This window comes from Schistocerca americana, chromosome 1 (assembly GCF_021461395.2).
Source record: "Schistocerca americana isolate TAMUIC-IGC-003095 chromosome 1, iqSchAmer2.1, whole genome shotgun sequence".
In the NCBI taxonomy this organism is placed as follows: domain Eukaryota; kingdom Metazoa; phylum Arthropoda; class Insecta; order Orthoptera; family Acrididae; genus Schistocerca; species Schistocerca americana.
Genome location: NC_060119.1, coordinates 703,997,746 through 704,016,806, shown reverse-complemented (window position 1 = coordinate 704,016,806; position 19,061 = coordinate 703,997,746). Strand labels below are relative to the sequence as shown.

At 39.0% G+C, this 19,061-nt stretch overlaps 1 protein-coding gene across 5 annotated transcripts in view; it reads right to left on the bottom strand.

Moving 5' to 3' along the window:
- Window positions 1–19,061, bottom strand: part of LOC124609653 (exonuclease mut-7 homolog) — a 244,638-nt gene that overhangs the window by 17,778 nt on the left and 207,799 nt on the right. The window contains exon 16 of one of the 5 annotated variants that reach the window (XR_006979496.1): window positions 1,851–1,981. The exons of the other annotated variants lie outside the window; for them this stretch is intronic. The gene's annotated coding sequence lies outside the window, so the exon portion shown is untranslated. The remainder of the gene's footprint in view (window positions 1–1,850; window positions 1,982–19,061) is intronic. 5 annotated transcript variants of the gene reach the window in all.

Sequence of the window (19,061 nt, the reverse complement as noted above, 5' to 3'; positions counted from 1 at the left end):
GGGGGGGGATGGGTAGCACACTGAAAGTCTTGTAAATGTTTGAAATTATGTTTAAGGTTTGTTGGCAATTGCTAAGTGCTCTCGTTCACAAATTCTGGGTGAATGTAGCTTGAGTAATTTGCGAACTGTTACATTACTTCAAGACATATACATAGTTTTTAACTGTAATACTTGGCTTACAGTATTAAGCCTCTTTATGAGCAGATTATGACAGAATTTAAAACTTTTAAATTTGGTCAACAATAATACAAGATTCTGAAAATCAAACTTTTGCTGCTCCTGGAAGCCATTAGACAGGCATCATGCAATTGGTACTGTGCACCATGAACCATTTTACCAGTAATTTTGATCTTAGGTGTACATAAAAGCTTCATATGGAATTATACAAATTTATGTGTCACTTTTCTTGGTCTTGCAGAAGTTACAACTGACCCATGAAATGAAATAGGCAATCAAGTTTTAGAGAGCACCGTGATGAAAAAGATGGACTAATATATCTAGTACTTTTAGAAAAAAGCAAATTGAAGATTTCACAAATAAGTCTTCAAAATTCATCTTTCTTTCACTTGCTCTGAGGACTCAGTGAACTCCAACTTGAAGGACACTCTTGACTTCTTATGCTCCTCAGCTGTTTCTTCAATCACCTGAGGGTGCTAAATGATTTTTCAGCTACGCACATTGTTGGTGAAATTGTCACATAATTCACAAGTGCCCCCTCAATGCTGGGGGGGGGGGGGGGGGGGAAAATGTAATTTTCAAAAGGAGATCACTTGATTTTTCCAATACAATCCTTATTTCTTTATAGTGTATACCAGCTCCTGTCTAAAGATCTTAAATGCAATAAAACTCCGGTATCTCCTCCATAAATTTTATAAAACAATTATTTTTAAATGGACTGTTGTTATTTTTATTTATATGGGACTTCTACTGTGCCAGTCTCAAGCAATAGCTCACTATGACAAGCATCAACATTTATTCATTCTTTTTAAGAGGATATTTTCCTCGTGTCAACCAAATTTACATATTTCATGCCATATGCATAAAAAAAAAAAAAAAAAACAGAATTCCTCGTCACACATAAAAAAGGAGGTAGCATTTCATAAAATAATTCCAATTGAAATCATGTCATTATTGCACTCTTATTTGCTAAGAAAGGCATCTCGTTTGGTGTAAACCTACGTAAGGATTAAAAGTAACTGTCCTGCATTAATCAGGTGGAAGAGCCACCCATAATAATGTGCAAAAATAAGTCGTGTTTCTTGCAGCAGTTCTCAATATTTTGACGCCAGTTTTCATCACATATATTTTTTCCCTTAATGAATATGTCAACAAAATCCACTTCCGATTTGATACTGTGCTTGTGGAAAATCTTCAAATTTTTTTTTCTTATATGCTTGTGTACAGAAAGTATGTCAAAAGCCACAGATTATACACTGTCACTACTGTATCTAGACACAAAGAATATCTGTTTGACCTTGAGAACCACGATGTATGTAACAGATGATGATGCAGCATCTAACTTGAAGGCTTACGAGTGTTTTTCTAGTTTCACCTCATTATCATTGAAAGACTACAGTGAGCTCTCTTGATTGTAATGAAATTTTTAGAAAACTGTCTATTTTTCAGACCATCTTTCCCTCTCAAACCCAGTGTGTGTGCAGTTTTCTTCCTTCTGAAAGTGCGCGCTCTAAAAGATTACATCACTCAATTTATTCAATCTCTCGCATTTTCTCAGTGTGGTTGATAAACAGCATGCTTTCAAGTGTTAACTGATTTTACACACTAAATTTCAATGACTGATCCAGTCTTCTTACAGTGCTGAGAGCCGTGTCATAAGGTGTACTTCCTACCTGGACTCCATTCAGAGGTACTGTTGGTATCTCACCACCTTTTGTAGCCCAGTTCGATACTCTGCTATGCATCTTGATCAGTTGTTTCTTTGGAGTCAGTACTGTTATTTATGGAATGTAAGAGTCAGCCCCTAAAAACAAATAAGCATCAAAATGCATAGCAGTGTGTCGAACTGGACTATAAATAATGGTGACATACCAACAATACTTCATAGCCTGATTGGAGTCCGAGCAACAGGTACACATAGTAAAACAGCTTGCAGCACTTGAAGAGATGTACTGGGTCAGTCAGTGAAATGTACAGTAGAAAAACGGAATCAATAACTCAGCTGAACACCTGAAACCACACCATTATCTGCTTCATCATTCCACTTGTGTTTCTTTATTGGAGTTCATTACTGAGGTCACTGCCCTCTACATTCAACTGATGGGGAAACACAATGAAAATATATGCATTTATAAATTTATCTCTAATCCTTCTTTCTGAAACAGACCTGAGTTTGGTTCTCTTGCTTTTAAAAGTTCAAAATTGGTTGAGTTCAGTTACATTTCTTTTTTGTTATCTCCACAGAGTTACAAAACATTCTGGAATCAGTCACTGCTCCTTGTTGGCGATGGGATATAGAATATATCCTTGCTTCTTCAGGGAAATATTTGAAGTGTCCTTTGGACCCTTACTCACAAAGTCTCAAAACCATTTTCTTCAAAGTTAGTTTAAACTACAGACAATATTTACAAAGTTCTCCTCTTTTGGAATGCAAACATTCCAACTGGGTTCTGTGTCTAACCAACTATTCTGAAACTGACACTTATTTTTATCAAGACTGGCTACAAATTAAAAAAATAAAAAATAAAAAAAGTCCCTCATACGAAAAAAATAATAATACAATTAAAAAGAGAAAGAACAAAGCCCTGGGGTTGGCATGAAAAGTTCTTGGTTTACTTACCACACCAAATTCAGATAAAATTCCAAGCTTTCGATCAATGCCTCCATCATCATCGTCAGGATCTAAAACTGTCTGCCGTGAACTCTTCTTATACCCACAAGATGGCATGTGATAGGTTGCAATACATCCTGATTACAACATGGAAATGGCTGAGGTGGTGCCCTCTACGTCCACAGATTTTGTTTGTGCTGTATATGCAGTGTTACTTGCAGCACCCAGGCAGTGAACTGTGAGAAGTCTTCCTCTGTGCTTTTTATTTATTAAGTCCACACTTCCTTGCATTGCTAAATGGATAGCCAATGTATCTATTGAAGTTGTTTTCAGAAAGTCTAATTACAACTGCTTTCTTGGCAACAACGTCCCAGTTGATTGATGTGTGAGCAAGTATTCTCGTTTGTTCAAACAAAAACTTGTACTTATTTAACAGGCTGTGCTCTGCCACTGCTGATTTATCTGAATACCTGTATTTAAGGTGATGCTGGTGCTCAATGCAGTGTCTGTATAGACTGGCCCATATAACTTTTCTCAAGGCTAACAGTATCCTTTTCCGGTTGTGACAAGTCTTTAATTTTTCTGTTTGGCTCAAAGACTGGTCCGATTCCATGCCTATGTAGGTCTTTACCTATTCTGCTAGTTGTTGCATAACAGAATGGAAGCTGCACAATTTGTTGTTCTCTTAGCTTGTTTGAAATGTGTCACGTCTTGGTTTCTCCGACAGTGTTGATCTAACATCATGGAAGGAATACCTATTGCTTCTGAACACTGTCATCAGATGATTAATTTTGCAGCCAATGGGGTCCTTGTTTGAAATAGTTCTGGCTCTGTGTACTCAGGTGTTCAGCACACCTCTCTTCTGAGCTGGATGGTGAAAGCTATGCCCTTTGAGATACGGATCTGTATGTTTCGGTTTCCAGTACACAGAATGGCCGAGTCATCCATCTGATTTCCATTTGACTGACACATCTAAGAAACGTATGTCCCATTCTCCTCCACTTCCACTGTAAATCTGATGTTAGAATGTATACCATTCAAATGGTCAATGAACTTCTGCCATGTGGCCAGATTAAAAATGTGTTGTCAGCATATCTGAAGAAGCAGGATGCCCGGAAGGAAACATTGTTCAGTGCTGTGTTCTTCAAAATTCTCCATGACAACATTAACTATGGCTGGTGATAGTAGAGAACCCATGACTGTGCCATCAGTCATTTCATAACAACTTCCACCAAACATGTAGTAAGTGGTTGTCAAAGAGTGACCAAATAATTTCATAATTCCAGGGGGAAATGTTTTAATGTGTTTTCCACTGAACACCTTAGTACACAGAGCCAGGGCTAATTTGGACAAGGACCACTTCAGTTCTGAAATTAATCATCCGAAGATGGTGTTCAGAAGCAATGGGTATTTTGTCCATATTACATCAAAACTGTAGAGGAAATCAAGATGCGACGCTATTCAAACAAGTCAAGGAGACCAACAAATTGTGTGACATCTACTCTATGGTGCAACAACTAGCAAGATGGATACATGCTTAAACAGGCAACGAATCAGACCTGTTTTCCAGCCATCCAGAAAAATTAAAGGAATGTTGTGACCAGTCAAGGATAACCTCACTCTGAGAGTGCAAGGAATTTATAACATTACTTGAGAGTGTGGCAGAAGATATGTGGGGCAGTCTATACAGGCTGTTGCCAATCGCTATGTTGAGCATCAGCATCACCTTAAAAACAGGTATTTGGATAAATCAGTGATGGCAGTGCTCTTCATCGAACTTCTATTTTTTTGCAGTTTTCTTACTAATTCTAGTAAAAACTTTTATAAATTCTCTGGTATCCTGGCCCAACGAGTTCCAAAGCCCACCAGAACGCATGGACCTTGACGACAGCTGCTAGGCGGAGCTCCTAATATTTGTGAATGCTGCTGTCACTGCCTCAGCATTAGGCATGAGTTACACACCCCCCCCCCCCCCCTCCCCCACCAGGCTACTGGAGCCTGCAGCCAAGCTACGAAGCTAGCAGAGCAGAGGCGCGGACCTCAGTCCTGTTCCGACTGCTATCTCCTATCATTCATTGAATGCTGCACTGCTTGGTTCCTGATATTGATACGTCTAGGCTTTTGATTTAGTTACACTCTGGACTTGCTGTTCTGTTATTTGTCTTTGTTGGTTGTCTATCACTGTCATTGTCTTCTGTGGTTTTCGGCAACTGACCATCAACACCCTTGGTTGGTCAGCCAGTGTCTCCTGGTCATGTCTGATTCTGGTTACTATATATTCATTTTGGCCAGTGTCTCCTGGTCATGTCTGATTCCAGTTACTACATACTCACAGCTATATTCACATATTCACAGCTATAGTTATGTACATAAATGAGCCCACACACAGCTGTGAATCACTAGCACACTTCAAAGAAGTATCTTAACACAGCCTGTAACAGACTTTAATAATTTCAGCAAGGAGAAATGACTGCACATGGATCACACAATAAAGCAACTAAAAATGGCTTCTCTCTTCAGAAATATTATCCCTTTTTAAGATTCGTCAAATCCTAACAACACTGAGACAACGAGAGTGGATTGTTAGGTGAAAATAAGAAGCACATGCTAGATGCAACAGTTTGCACAGAGCTGGAAGACTGACTGTTGCAAATTGCATCAGGCCAGCCAGGGCACCCTTTGTGTAAACTGAACGGCAACTACAATGGTCATGAGCAAATATTCCCTACTTCACATGACGGTACAGAGAGGTGCCAAATCATAGCAGGTGGTGTTACCCATTTCATACTTTGGTATTTTTAAGTTCAAATATCTTTTGACACACTGAAGATATTTAAAATCTAGTTCTGCTTGGCAGGGTTAGTCACAAAGGGTTCATAAAATACTGGCCAGCAAGATTTTGTAACCTTAATAATTAATAACATATGAACATCAATTTTTGTTTTAATTGGAACTTCCAGTTTTATTGTCTCTGGAGTACTAGAGCTCTTGCTTGGTAGTCATGCAGTTCATGTGCTGACAATCTCTCACAAATATGGAATTTGTGAAAACCAGGACCCTAGTTGTACATAATCAAGGAGTCAATTTTATTTTAAGCATGCTTTTTCAATTCAAAACTAAAGTGCCCAGAAGTCTGAGTACACCACTGAACAAACTGCCTTATATTTTCACTAAAGCCACTCACTAAGGCCAAATATGACCAACAGAGGTGCTGAGGTGTATCCCTTCTTTCTGTTCACTTGTCAGTAGTTTGTCCTCTGTGAGAATGAGGCATTTTACCTGATCTGAAGCTTGTGCTTGTCTGACAGGACAATGTTTAAAAAGTATTATTACGTACATGAGCCATATTCCTCAGTGTATACATCTTTAATAGGAGATGCACTGCTTTTATCCAAAATCCTTCTGACTGACCTTTTAGTTTGTGTAAAACAGTTAACAGATTTCAGGATTTTTTTCTAAGAGATTTTCTTGCTGTCTCTTATTATCATCTTTGAAAGACTGCAAGATTTCCTGCTGATGGACAACATTTTGAATTTGCCCACAGCCACACACCTCTGTATCTACAGCTACAGCTACATCTACATCTTCATCTATATACACCAATCCCTGAATGCTTGTCAACACTCTCCGCTCCACAAGACAGGTGTCTGCAAAGCTGAAAGGACTATCTCAGAATGGCTGCACCAGTAGCTTGGTGAATCACACTGGAATTATGATATACAATGCTGTAAGGCTATAAAGTATCCAGTTAATCCTGCAAAGCATTCATCTAGGTGGCCAACTTCCAGCAGTACTCTTTCAGGAAGGTGAATCCACATTGGGAAGTTGACACTAGAGTGGAAATCATTACCAACTTCCTACTGAGCAGTATTCACAAGAGCAGGCACGCATAAGGAGATATCAATGACCTATCAACCCTATTACAGTATTGAAGTGAGTCCCTTCCCCTCTGGTCAGTAGATGTATGTCCTCTATGAGGACAAGGCTTTTCACTCAAACTGAGGACTGGCGTTACAAGAACCTCGTGACTCATTATGTCAAGAAGAAATTTGGTATTATGAGACTTTTAAATCAACTCTGATGACCACAGGGACATTACCACTATCAGAGCTGATGCCTTTAGGACCAGTCATTACAATGCACATTAGGCAAGTCAGATGGTCATGTCTCATGACAAGAACAGATAAATGCCCAGGAGTGTTTCACTGGTACTAAGTGAAGTTATTGAATAAAGCATTCAGTAATGTGGTATCCTAATTCCCATATAATGGTGTGGCATTTTCTTCTTGTTTTTATTCAAGATGTGCAAATTAGTATCATGTATTACGGCTTTGAAGAACTTTGGCTTTATCTCAGTTACTAACTTTGTTTTTTATTCACTCTATGAACTTTTATGCCAATAACAACCAACTGTGTCAGTGGAAGGTATTAAAGTAGCCTTGCTGCAATATGACCAACAGGTGCTGCCTTTTCACTGGAGCATGTGATGCATTGTCACTACCACCATGACATGAAAAAACTTTTAACCTTAAGACCAATACATTTTTCAACTGTGCTCTTACAGACAATGTGATCAAAGTCATTTATGCGTGCCAAGGAAACAGTAAAATGGCAGCACTGAAACAAAGTAAACAGTGCAACCAAATGTAATGTACCAAAGGTATATGTGTGACTGGGGTGAAGAATTAGCAGGATTGCAACACACACAAGCTGTGCAATTTGAAAAGTACGATCTACTGCACAAACATAGTTAGCACAATTGTCATGAAACAATGCTTAATCATGTTACAGGTTTGTGACCAGTATGCGTTATTGCTTCGTTATAAGTGTTCCACTTGTGTATGACTCGAGCGTCTCCCCTCCCCCTCTCACTGCACAAGCAAACACAGACCAGTGCTGCAATCTCCACATCACATCCCTCAGTGAGTGTGTATGCACTGTCTGCTTTGTACTACACCACCACTTATACTTCCTCATTGCACTTGTTCTCTCATTTGTGAATAGGTGAATCGTGTTCACAGAAAAGAAATATCAACAGTTAAAATTAATTTTGTGAATAATCAAATCCACAAACAATAAATGGGGAAACAATACCAGGGGGGAAGTGTAGTTCTCTACAAGACAAATTTGAACATATAACTGTTTCAGACATCTGAAAACAAATTGTAGAGTAGAAATATATTAATACTGGGGTTTTATGTTGTTTTTGCGGTGGGTTGGATGACGCATCACCGGGAAGCTTACATTTCTCTCAATAGTAAAATGTCTCATGAAGATAACTGTTTGATCAGTTGGTGGATCCGAATGACATACATAGGCCTAAACATCTACATGGATTACTTTTATTTTAGTCTTATAGCTTCATTAATAATTTGACTTTACCAATGACAAGGTAAGGGCTTGAGGCTTGATGTCTTCACATAAATTCTATCTTCTTGTCCTTATTGCACCTGCATTTTTCACACATATCTTTCCTCAGTCTACTTAGTTTTTTCAGCATTCTTCTGTAAGCTGATATTTCAACTGCTTTAATTTTCTTCTCTTCCAATTCCCCCCCCCCCCCCCCCCCCCCCCCCCCCTCCCCATCTGTGATTCAATTGCACTGTGCTCCAGACATATGTTCTCAGAAATTTCTTCCTTAACTTAGGACTTACATTCAACACTAGAAGACTTCTTTTAGCAAGGAATACCCTATTTGCCTGGGTGAGTCAGCTTCTTATATCCTCCTCACTTCATTCTGCATGTATTATTTTGCTTTCAAGGCAGCAGAATTCCTTCACTTTGCATACAAACGTGCTCCCCAATTTTGATGTGAAGTTTATCACTGATCTGATTTCATTTCCTTTAGCTTAACAATTGACAACATGGTACAGCATTGCATTCACAACACCAAGATTAGGCATGTTTGTTCCTTTGTATGCAGCTACTCTGTGGAAGAATCTCTTTAGCCGGGGTGTTGGAAAGGCAAAGGCAAAATCAGAAACTGCTTGTCAGATCTCAGCTGGTGACCTGAACGAATTTTCTCTACACCTGTAAACTCCCTTCAGCGAAGAAATATGGCCCTTAAGAAACGCAAAACTAGATAACTAACCACAACACATCCCAATTAAAACACACAACAATAAATATAACAAGAAAAGCCATAATGAGAATCTTTTCTGAAGCAGCAGGCAATGAAAGTATCAGTGCAACCACGGTCAAGAATGCTACAGATAGATTAGCACCTGCCTGAACAGACATGCCATTTAGTTTTTCTCTTGTGAATTGAACATTTGGAAAAGAAGTATAGTCTGACCTATCCCTAAAATTGGACACCTACCATCACCTTGCGATTACTGGCCAATCAGAATATTACCTGTTGTTTCCAAAGCCATGGAATATAATGATCAAGATCGAAGTACTGAACACTTGCACAACTTCAACTTATACAACATATATTAGTTTGGCTTTCGTAAACACTATACCACCAATTCGGTACTAATTACGGTAACTGATTATCTAAAATATGCCACTGACACCCCTGATGCCACAATACTGACACTAAAAAACTGCAGCAAAGCTTTTAATACTATCAACACTGACATTCTGCTCAGAAAAATGTGACAGCTAAATTTCTTAGATAGTGAACTGAAGTGGTTTGAAAGATACTTGAAAAGCAGATAGCTATGTGTTGTCTGTGGGAATGAAATATAATTCTAGAAACATCCTCTCAGGACTGTCACAGAGGTAAGTTTGCTACCTTTGTATGACAGTTGCATTTCATCAGTTCTGTCCTGTAAATATTATTTCTATGTCCACGATGAACAGCTTTACTTAAGTGCCAGACCCAAAAATATTGCGATCATCTAGATGATTGATCTGTCTTCAGCAGTCACATGCGCAACAAACCTGGAGCTGAAACTTAGTGCAAAAAATCTGCAAGTACCATCAGAAACTAGTATGCTCTGAATTCCATGAATAATTTCTGCCTATTGTCTTTGGCAGTATTTTCAATACCGTACCAGATAACAGCTAAGAATGTGGGTGTAATTTCAGATGAGCATCCTAACTGGGCAGCGAATACTGTCAGAAGGCTTCTGCTTGCCCTATGCCCTCAAAAAAATTTGGAACGTATTTCTACAGGATGTCAAATATAAACTCGTGCAATCACTCATTCCATGAAACCTCAACTACTGTGATGTAATTGGCACAACTAGTGAAAACATGTGACAGTTTGAACCATGAATGCTTGTGTGCATTACATCTGCAACATTCATCAATATAACCATATCAATGCTTCATATGAATAGTTAGGATGGTTGTGGCTAGATACGTTACCTAGCCATTACACACTGTGTGTACTCACTAGCTCCACAGTATCCTAGTACCTCATATCAGAGGTTAAACACCTTTCATGTCATCATATGTACCATAAAATAGGTCCCACTCATCTAATATCCTAGCTGTGCCAATTCATGAAATAAAAATATCTGTGAACCCCTTCACTGTCGCAGCCGTCCGCCTACGGAATCAACTGCTCTGCATTTAGCAGACAATTCAATGCCCAGCTCCCAGTTATGCTTCTCTCTCTCCCAGTCAAACCACCTAGTTCTCCTGCTATACGGACGTCTGAGTCACAGCTCTTGTACAAGGTAAGTAATTTAAGTAGTAATAAATTGTTTTTAACACTTTAAACTAATTTATTACGTTAATTATAGTGCTCTTCAAGCGTACCATTAAAGGTTTTTGTCTTACTCACATATTTTCACAGTAATCACGTAAAGTTCGTTTTGTTTACATATCACGGCCAGGCCGAACTTTCGAGCTTTCTGATTAAACTTCATACCGCAATTTTAAGTGCATTTACTGATAGTTTAGGGTGCTAAATATGTTTGCTGCCCCTTTATATCTGTAGAGTATCGTCATCTCTTAAGTAATTTCCAGTAAAAAAACTTCTGAACCACTGTTTACATAGTCGCGAGTAGGCCTAATTTTTCGTATACGTATTTTCATCGTTTTCCGGTAACTTAATTGTCTTTCTGTCACTAAAATCTATTTGTACCATGAGTGTAAAGTGCCTGACGTGCCATAGAATCGTTAGCTCCGGGGTCTGGTGTGATGGATGTAGTAACTTTTTTCATTGGGGCGATTGTAGTGGCGTGGGAATTGTGAAAATGAGCGAGACTCATCAGTGGTTCCGTAGGCTATGCAGTAGAGATAGAAAGATTGTGGAACAGGAGGGGAAAATTGGTGCCCTTCAGGCTGAGTTAGATGAGGCTAGGTGGGAACTGGACAGGTTAAGGGGGGAGAAGGGTAAACAGGGGTGGAAAGTGACAACAGGGATAAGGAACAGGCCAAGAAATTCTTCTGACAGCTTTGTTATTAATGTACAAAATAGGTTTGACCTGTTGCCTCAGTCAGAAACTGATGAGCCTCTCACAGAAGTAGATGTAGACAGGGCTCAACAAGCTTTCAGCGACAAAATGAATAAGAATGTAGGGAAGTCTGCAAAGAGAAAGAAAGTCTTGTTGCTAGGTAGTTCGCATGCTAGGGGTGTGGGCCAACTTCTGCAGGATGAATTAGGGTCAGAATACCAGGTCACAAGTTTTTTCAAACCTAGTGCTGGACTGGGGCAGGTTACAGAGGATTTAGGTTCACTATGTAGAGGCTTTACTAAGGAGGATACCGTGGTTATTGTGGGTGGGCCGAGCAACAGTACTGACAGAGATCCGGGGTACAGCATAGAGTGTGACCTGGCAAAGATTGCATCAACATCGAGTCATACCAGTGTTGGGTTTGTGTCGGTTATTGAGCGTTGGGTTTGTGTCGGTTCTGGAGCGTTGGATTTGTGTCGGTTCTGGGGTGCCACGACCGACCGCATTTGAGCTCTTCTGTCAGGAGAGTTAATTTGGAGTTGGAACGGCTACTTGGATCTGGTGCAGGGTCACACATTGGTGTGGTTCCTGTTGATTCACTCTGTAGGTGGGACTATACTAGACATGGCCTACACCTCAACAAGAAAGGGAAGGGTAAACTGGCTGGGCTGATACCAGGATATTTAAAGGGGGGAGGAACTACATCTCATGGTGGAAACTCTTTTTTAGTGTAAGATCCAGTGGGAAACTCAGCCAGGCAAATACTAAAGATGTTAAAAAAGTTCAAGATACTCAGAAAAGTAAAGTGAAAAATAATGTTAGTATATTTCATCAAAATATTGGGGGATTGAAGAATAAAACTGATGAGCTTCTGCTTTGTTTAGAAGATATAGAAACTGAGAATGTAATAGATGTACTATGCCTGTCTGAGCATCACATTGTCACTGATACGCAAAAGGTTAGCATCAATGGGTACAAATTAGCTGCACATGTAAGTAGAGATAATATGATGAGAGGAGGAGTTGCCATATATGTCAAAAGCTTCCACAGTGTAAAAAATTTAGAAACTAAAAAATTTTGTGTAGAGCAACATATGGAAGCATGTGCCACTGAACTTAAACTAAATGATGGCACTTTCATAATTGTAACAGTGTATAGGTCCCCCTCAGGGAATTTCCAGCTATTTCTAGAAAACTTGGATGCTTTGTTGTGCTATCTGTCAGACAGGGGGAAGCAAATCATCATTTGTGGGGATTTCAATGTTGATTCCCTGAAAGAGTGTAATAGGAAGAATGATCTTGTAGTAATACTCAGTTCTTTCAATTAGAGCTCCGTCATTGATTTTCCTATTCGGATAACAAAGAACAGCAGTACATTGATAGATAACTTTTTTATAGACCAAGATAAGTTTAAGGACATAAATGCTTATCCTGTTGAGAATGGTCTTTCAGATCATGGTGCACAGCTAGTTACAGTACATGACATAGCTCCATGCAGTATATCAAATCAGACTTTCAAAGCAGTGTGTTCAATTAACAATATAAATATTGCAAACTTTAGGGAAAGCCTACAGCAGCTAGACTGGGATGAAGTGTATAAGGAACCCGATGCAAACTTGAAATATAACTTATTTCACGATACATTTTTAAGGGTATCTGAAAATTGTTTTCCCAAGAAAATAGTTAAACATAATTCCAAGAAAATGCATAAAAAACCTTGGCTAACTAAAGGAAAAAGAATATCTTGCAACCGTAAAAGAGAACTGTATCTAACAGCAAGAGGGAGTCCTGACCCCGAAATTGTTCAATATTATAAAAACTATTGTGCGGTACTAAGGAAAGTTATTAAAAAGTCCAGAAGCATGTGTATCATGTCTGAGATCAGTAACTCTGATAATAAAATTAAAGCAATTTGGAATATTACTGAAAGGGAAACAGGGCAACCAAGAGCACAGGAAGACTTTAGTGCCATAAAACTGAAGTACAAGTGTACTAACAAACAATCAGAAATTGTAAATATTTTCAATAATTATTTTTTAAATGTTGTGGAAAAAATAGGATCTAGATCTTCACTAGAAGAGGCAAGGCTATTAATAGAGGAGGCCACACCTGTGCAGTTTGAAACAACTGTAATTCCACCAACCTCTCCCTCTGAAATCAGTAAAATAATAAACTCACTGAAAAGTAAAAGCTCTTACGGAATTGATGACATTTCCAGCAGGGTACTTAAAGCTTGTTTCCCACAGATAAGTAGGATTCTCAGCCATGTATGTAATAGCTCTTTGGAGCGGGGTGTTTTCCCCGATAGACTGAAATATGCCATTGTAAAACCATTGCATAAAAAGGGGGATTCGTTGGATGTCAACATCTACCGCCCAATCTCTCTTCTGACAGCCCTATCAAAAATTTTTGAGAAAGTAATGTATTCAAGAGTAGCCTCCCATATTTGTAAAAATAAAGTACTAACAAAATGTCAGTTTGGTTTTCAGAAAGGCTTTTCAACAGAAAATGCTATATACGCTTTCACTGATCAAATATTAAATGCTCTGAATAACCGGACATCACCCATTGGTATTTTTTGTGATCTCTCAAAGGCCTTTGATTGTGTAAATCATAGAATTCTTTTAGATAAGCTGAATCATTATGGTTTGAGTGGGGAAGTGCACAAATGGTTTAATTCATACTTAACTGGAAGACTGCAGAAAGTTGAAATAAGTGGTTCATGTAATGTTAAAACAATAGCTGATTCCTCAATCTGGGGCGCTATTACGGGGTCCCACAGGGTTCGGTCTTAGGTCCTTTACTGTTCTTGGTATACATTAATGACTTACCATTCCACATTGATGAAGATGCAAAGTTAGTTCTTTTTGATGATGATACAAGTATAGTAATAACATCCAAAAACCAAGAACTAAGTGATGTAATTGTAAATGATGTTTTTCACAAAATTATTAAGTGGTTCTCAGCAAACGGACAGTCTTTAAATTTTGATAAAACACAGTATATACAGTTCCGTACAGTAAATGGCACAACTCCAGTAATAAATATAGACTTTGAACAGATGTCTGTAGCCAAGGTAGAATTATAAATTTTTTTAGGTGTGTCCATTGATGAGAGGTTAAACTGGAAGCAACAAATTGATGATCTGCTGAAACGTCTGAGTTCAGCTATGTATGCTATTAGGGTTATTGCAAATTTTGGTGATAAGAATCTCAGTAAATTAGCTTACTATGCCTACTTTCATTCACTGCTTTTGTATGGCATCATATTCTGGGGTAATTCATCATTAAGTAGAAAAGTATTCATTACTCAAAAACATGTAATCAGAATAATTGCTGGAGCCCACCCACGGACATCCTGCAGACATCTATTTAAGGATCTAGGGATCCTCACAGTACGTATATTCACTTATGAAATTTGTTGTTAATAAACCAACCCAGTTCAAAAGTAATAGCAGTGTGCATAGCTATTACACCAGGAGAAAGGATGATCTTCACTCCCAGCAACGTCGTTCTCTGTTCATTGGCTGACTGTTTTGTGACGACAGATGCGCAGACCGAACCTAAACTCGGCCGCCGTTGTAAATGACGCGCACTATAGTTCCCATGGCATGTCCCCAATCTGTTTTTGTAACTGTGCCTCAAAGGTAAAGTAGTTGTTTGGAAGTGTAAAGTTGATTAAGATGAGCAGAAAGAACATCGTAGGTATGGAATTAGATGGGCACTGCTTGAAGTAACGTCCAGCAGCAGACAGACCACATACATCGGGGGACGATGGTATATAGGGCAGTGGCATCAATGCTGACAAGCAAGGGGTGTGATGGAAGAGGAATAGGCAAATATTTCAGACAATCTATAAAATTGTTGGTGTCTTAAATATAGGAGGAGAGTCTTTATATTATAGGTTGCAGGTACTGATCAACTAAAGCACATATATGTTCAGTGGGTGTGTTAAAGCCAGAAACTATGGGATGGCCAGGGTGATTGGGTTTGTGGACCTTAGGAAGAAGTAAAAGGTGGGAGAGCATGGTTTGAGTGAGGTGTCTGAGCTTTTAAGGAGCTTTTTATCAAAGGCATAGGACCTGGATGGCAGATGCTGTAATGTACAGGTGTCAGACAACTGGCGTAGACCCTAACTTACATATTCCCGTCAGTCATGTACCACAGTAGTAGATCCCTTATCCACTGAGAGAATAATGATGGAATCATCAGCTTTTAGGGAATGAAGATGGAATCATGGTTGGCAGGGTTCAGTGTTAGGTTTCCTGTTGGAAAGGTTTTGGGACTGGGTAGCAATGTATTATTTCAGTTGACATTATGTGCGAAGGTACGTAGGTCCTGCACTAAAGTAGCATGATTAAATACAAATTTAAGGCTTGAAGTAACATCCTGGATAATACAGGTAATTCAGGAAGGGAGAGTGCCTTAGTTGAGAGGTTGGGAAAATTGTACTGTTGTGACTGTTTCTTATCATCATGAGTTACCACTGGTATGGGATGCAGCGATGAAGGCTAGAGTGTGTTAAGATAGTTTAGATAGTACACAAGCATGCTTTCAAATGAACTGAATATAATATGTGATGGAATGGGAAAAAAGGAGGTTTTGATGGGTACTACAGATGGTAGGAGCAGAAAAAATGAAGCAGAGGGGGAGGGGGGGGGGGGGGGGGTGGATGAGGGAAAACAAGAACTTAAGCAAGGAAAAGGATTGGCAAAACAGAAAAATTCACATGAAAATTCTGAGAACAGATCAGGCTTAACAACGGACAATGACTGCAAGAATTTGTCTTGAAAAAATGGACTATATGATAGGAAACAATTATGATGGGAAAAAACTTACAAAATAATTTGTGATTGATAAAGTTTGTGGAAAAGGCATGAAAACAGACAAAGCTTAGTATCAGAGCAAACAAACAAGAAGTAATCAGAAAAAATAGAATCCACTATGTTTGGGAAATAAAATAATGTAGGAGAAGGCAGCAACAGTCTATCACTGCAGTTTGGCCAAAAGCTAAGGCGCAAAAATGTGAAAGAATTGCATGAATGCAAGGTAAGTGATGAGGAGGAAGGAAAAGTACACTGGTGAAAGTTAATTGGGAGAAAACCCTGCAGTGTAGAGAAACTGTAAACAAAGAGTATATGAAAATTCATAAATAGCAATGGTTCCTACTAAGTACATGGAAATCAGTACTAGAAAAGATGTAGGGCAAGATGATGGTTAATGTAGGTGGTTCAAATAAATAAATGACTGAACTAGCAAAAAAGATTGAAAACAGACAAGTTTGAACACAATAGACGACAACAACAAGGATTGACAAGTTGATTACATAAGAAGGAATGAAGGCTACAAGAGCTCATACATTATTGAGAATAATCAGTTTCTTACTGAGATCACAGAAATTAACAAAAAATAAAGGCCGGAAGGGTGGCAAGAACGTAATACGTCATAATGCCAGTTCCCACCTGCGGAGTTGATAGAAACTGGCGTCAGGGAGGGAAGAATCCATTATGGCATGTGTGGTAATACAGCACCAAGTTCATGGTTCATGGCTGTCACGTTTCTTTGGTCTCTGTAACTATTTCTTTCTTCATTTCGTTTTAGTTTTCGATGTCTCGTATTTTCTGACCTGTTGATTCCCCCCCCCCCCCCCCCCCCTCTACCACTTAAGATGCACTTACCTGTCCACCTTTCCACTTTTATTAACTCTTGCTTGCACAATGTTTCATTAAATAATCTCTGTCTTAATCTCAGTCTGGCTTATTACTCTATCTTTCATCTTTAAGCTCACAGGTTTTAAAATCTCACCCAGTGTACTCTCCAACAATCAGTGTTTCCTTCTCATCCCAATCAGTGTTTCCTTCTCATCCCAATCGTTGAGTATTCCCTGATCCAGGGTTTTTGGTGATTTTTCCATAATTCCCACCATTTCCTAAACCTTGCCAGTCCCTTTCCTACAAACCTTTTCCTACATTCCTCTTCCTTACCCTTCAATCCTTCTGCCAGAAGAAGGGGACACTGGCTTGCATTTTTCATTAACTTTTTATGTGTGTTTACTACTGCCCTTGCTTGCCGAGTAGATTTTTATCAATCCAATTATATTATATTTTCAGAAATTGACTATTCTCATTGATTCATTCACACAAGCTAGTACACCTCACGCACACATGATGCCAACTCCGGCAGTTCGGGCTGATTCTGGGCCAAGCTGCCAGAGTTGGTGGTCTTTGGTGCATGAGAAGTGCTTGCTTGTGTGAATGAATGGTGTGTGTGTCTCTTTTTCTGGAAAGCTGAGGCCGAAAGCTTATATGTTAAGTGTCTTAATTGTGCCTGTCTGCAACTTAGCATGTTATCTTCATGGTAATTAGTAATCTGTGTTTTCCAACATTGTCATATTCCTACCTGGAGTTTCCATTGTTTGATCTTGTATTATATCCTTTCTTGAAAAACCTCACCATCCCGTAAAAGTCTCTTACACCGCCTGCTATTCAATGCTCTTCTGCCAGTGTTATCTTGCAATCATAATCTAACAGATACTCAAATTTCTTTTCCAGTCTTGCGATATCATTCCTGTCCATAACTTTGATGCAGAAGCTGTTAAGTTGATTGTGTGATAGTTCTCACATCTGCCTGTCTTTGCCATCTTTGGAATTGTTTGGATGGTATACGTATCATTCAAAGGTATGTGTCCAGTCTCATAGATGCTATACACTAACTGGAATATTTGTTTTGTTGTCACTTCCCCAGTGACTTCAGAAGTTCTGAAGGAATGTTATCTATCCCTCATGTGTTTTCCAGAGCTCTGTCACACAATAACTCTACTACTAGATCCCCTATGTCTTCCACACCAACACCCATTTCTTATTAATTATGTCAGCATACGATTCGCCCATCACAATGCACCCATCCACCAACCCGCTCTCTCCTATATGTTTAACAGTGGAATTCCTTTTGCACTCTTAATGTTAAGTGCTTGTCTTTTTATTTCACTAAGTGATTTAGACTGTCCTACCAGCTGCAGCTGTCCTTCCGACATTAATTTTCTTTTTCATTTCTTTACATTTATCCACCAAGCATTTTGCTTTAGCTTCCTTGTGCTTTAAATCCTTTGCAGCTTTATTTTCCAGGACGTTTCTGTATTTTCCCTCCTTTATCTAAAGCTTCTTCACAGTTACCTTCTTTTTATTTATCGGGTGATCAAAAAAACGGTATAAATTTGAAAACTTAATAAACCACGGAATAATGTAGAGAGAGAGAGAGAGAGAGAGAGAGAGAGAGAGAGAGAGAGAGAGAGAGAGAGAGGTAAAAATTGACACACATGCTTGGAATGACATGGGGTTTTATTAAAAAAAGTTCACAAAATGTCCAACACATGGCGCAACTGCTACCGTGACGGGTGAGAGGTACACCGATATGTTACAGAATCGCATCATCCCCAGCCTGGCTGATAAACACCTGCTGGAATGTACGATGTTTATGCAGGATTGCGCTCCACCCCATATTGCTAGACGCGTGAAAGATCTCTTGCGCGCGTCGTTTGGTGATCACCCGGTATATTTGTCTGTCCAATTTGACTGCCCTTTTTAGAGGTGTCCATTCCTCTCCAGTTGAACTGTTTTCTGTGATATTTGGTACTCTCAGTATCTACAGCCTCAGAGAACTTCACACACGCGATTATTATCTGCTAGAAAAATCTACATTCATGCACACCATCATTGTTGATTACTTCAATATCCCATTTCTTTACACGCTGATTTCTCCTGACAATTCTCTTTAGCATCAAACTCCTCTCTATCAAAACCAAATTGTAATTTGCGCCTATATCTGCTCTCGAGTACACCTTACAAACCAATATTTAATTTTGAAATCTCTGTCTCACCATGATGTAATACATCTGGTACTTCCCTATGTCTCCATGCTATTT